Source organism: Electrophorus electricus, chromosome 8 (assembly GCF_013358815.1).
Source record: "Electrophorus electricus isolate fEleEle1 chromosome 8, fEleEle1.pri, whole genome shotgun sequence".
Lineage (NCBI taxonomy): Eukaryota > Metazoa > Chordata > Actinopteri > Gymnotiformes > Gymnotidae > Electrophorus > Electrophorus electricus.
Genome location: NC_049542.1, coordinates 21,500,531 through 21,503,535, shown reverse-complemented (window position 1 = coordinate 21,503,535; position 3,005 = coordinate 21,500,531).

Here is a 3,005-nt window from a genome sequence, read left to right as displayed (position 1 = left end):
GGGGGAGACACATTGAATTCCAGCATGACTAATCAAATAAGGAACTACTGAGTCAGAAGCTGGGCTTTCCTTTGTGTTACACATTATTTTTTTGTCTGTCTCATACTCCCTCTCTATCCTACATATATACCTTATGGCTGTAATTTTGACAGAAATCATAATTATGATAACTTCTTAAAATCCTTGAATTATCAGACCACATTACAAAATAACCTACCTTGATTGCAGTACCTGCCTACTTGCAGTGCACTCCATGGAGTAATTAATGAAGCAAGTAAGTAAAGTTTATTTATATAGCACTTTTTTCAAGTCACAAATTGCTTTACAAACTGAGTTCACATAGATAATACCACAAATAAAACATACAGGTGTTAAAAACATTTAAAACAAAAAATACAATAATTACAATAATAGCACAAGGACATAAAACATAGGATACAGACCTGAAGCAATACATTTACCAAAATTCCTGTTAAAAATATGTCTTCAACTGCTCTTTAAAAGAATCAAGAGAAACTGTGAATCTCATAGATACAGGCAAGGCATTCCATAATTTAGGAGCAATAATCTCAAAGGATCGATCTTCACGAGTCTTTAAAAGAATATGCGAAACATGAAAATACCTAGATTACCAACTCTAAGGGGGCGAGCTGATACATGCAGACAGAGAAGGTCAGACACATAAGGACTTGACCAGGCAAAACTCAAAAGATAATAATGAGAATCTTAAGCAACTGGAAACCAGTGAAGGGATTGTAATAAAAGAATAAAATGGGATTGTCTATTTGTCCTAGTAAGTATTCTCGGTGCTGCATTCCGAATTGCTTGAAAATGGTTCAGAGTAGATCTATTAAGTGAAGATAAAGAGCTTTACAATAATAATCAATGCAGGAAGAAATAAAAGCATGTATCAACATCTCTAACTCTACTTGACACTATAGGTCTCAACTTGCTAATATTGCAATACCCTGTGGAACACCACATGACAAGGTTTGTAATTAAATAGTTTGCTGAATTTATTTGAGAACTCAATTCATGTTCTTTGAGAGCCAGCTTCTGCAGATTTTCTACCATTTTACCTAGAGTTCAGGTTTGATGACACCATAGTAAGTGAGTTGTACTACTGATCACAAAACATTTCACCACATTTCAATTCAAGGGACAGGATTTAGCATCAGGACTCTAGAAAATCATTATAGGTGAACTAAATACTTTTTGGTTCCATAGCTACAGAGTTAGGAAGGTCATAGTGTGGTCTGATAACTCCAGTGGGTACTGTGCCAGCTGTTGATTAGGTGATTTAAAGCTGAGGTAATGTATTGCTGCAAGTCTTTTAAAAGGAATCCTTAAGGCTTGACTCAGGAGTTTCCAAAACCAAGGCTGTCCAAGGACTGTTGCTGAGTTCACAAAACAACTTCATGGGAAACACAGTTAGTGGGTGTTTGTTATACTGGTTAGGCTCAGCTGCTGTGGAAGTTGCTGACTGTGACTGAAGATGTTTCACTAAATGCAAGCTTTACGACAGCATACTGGAACCTCCCAACAAGTTTGTAATGGAAGGAAAATCTGTGCTAGTAATGTAATTACTTAATCAGAACATGTAATGTTTGAAAATTGAAATGTTTGAATTAATCTTCCTTACCATCACACATGACAAGCCACAAGCTTCTAAGGAAGCTTTAGCTGCTAGACTTTGTCAAGTCCCACTGAGCTCTTCATAGTTCATAGCAACTTGATAAACTGTTTAAAAAAACTATTTGTGTCTATAAAAACAATTCCTTTTTTAGAATGTAACTTGCTAATCATTTTTACACAGTGTTGGCAGTCATATGAATCTACATGTTGTCTCAGATGTTTGTAAAAGGCTTTTGCCTAAGGAACAAGGGCTGTCCAAGCAGACTACGGTCAAAGTAAATGTTGTCTGGAACGCCAAACAAAAAAGTCTCGGAGCTTGTTGACTTGCTTCAGGATTCAAAGGACTCTTCTTGATTGAACACCTGCATATTTAATGTGATTTGCTTAGTCCTTGCATGCTTACCTTACACTTTAACAAATAATACCACACACTCATAACAAATGAGCCCTCCTACTCATAACAGTGATTTTTGCATTCTTGAATATATGTTTTTTGTTTGTTTGTTTGTTTGTTTTTTTAACTACTGTTTCAGTAAGGATTAGTATAATAATGCATTGTTATGGCCACAAACCTGGTTTTTAAATTTGGAATGTTTTTTTATGTGTCTCAGTTTTCAATATAAACACTAACAGCTTTGTCTACTATTTTTTATCATTGAATATTACTTCCATTTCTGCAGTGTCATGCTGCACTCTGAGCAGACTTCTCTTCAGGGAATTATAAAATCATGTGACCTTTGTTACAGATCTTTTGAGGAATCCACAAAATTAAGATATTTATTAGGTTCTGTGACTAACTGCATAACAGATTACATTCTGACTACTTAAGAAACTAAATCGATTCATGCGTTTACTAAAGGCCTAAAAATGACTTGCATAGCTGGAATTCATGGGGATGAACTTGGGCATGGCACATTTCTCCTTCTCTTTCTGAGGCTCATTTCCAAGTGATGCTATGTTGATTTCTATGCTATGATGTTTTATAAAGGAATAGCTGACATTTTTCTCTTTTAATTTTACAAAGGCTGTTATTAGGAAGGCTCTCTACTTTCAATGATGTTACTCACTACATGACATCTGAAGTTAATAAACTGTGCCTAACTCAGAATTTAGTTGGATCTTATTAATTTCTGAACTTTTTCAAGTCCTTTGTAGGGATGCTCAGGTTGCACCAAGTGCCCCTAATCTGATGCATTCAGCAACCATTAATGGATCCGTTATGAATTAGTGCTAATTAACATAAAAAGCATGCTGTTACAGAGCAGGGAAACGGTCGTTGGATGGGGGCCTTGACACCAGTTGGCGTAGTGACATCTCATTAAAACCCCACCACGTAATCCTACCAACACCCTCTTCTTCTTTAAATCCTC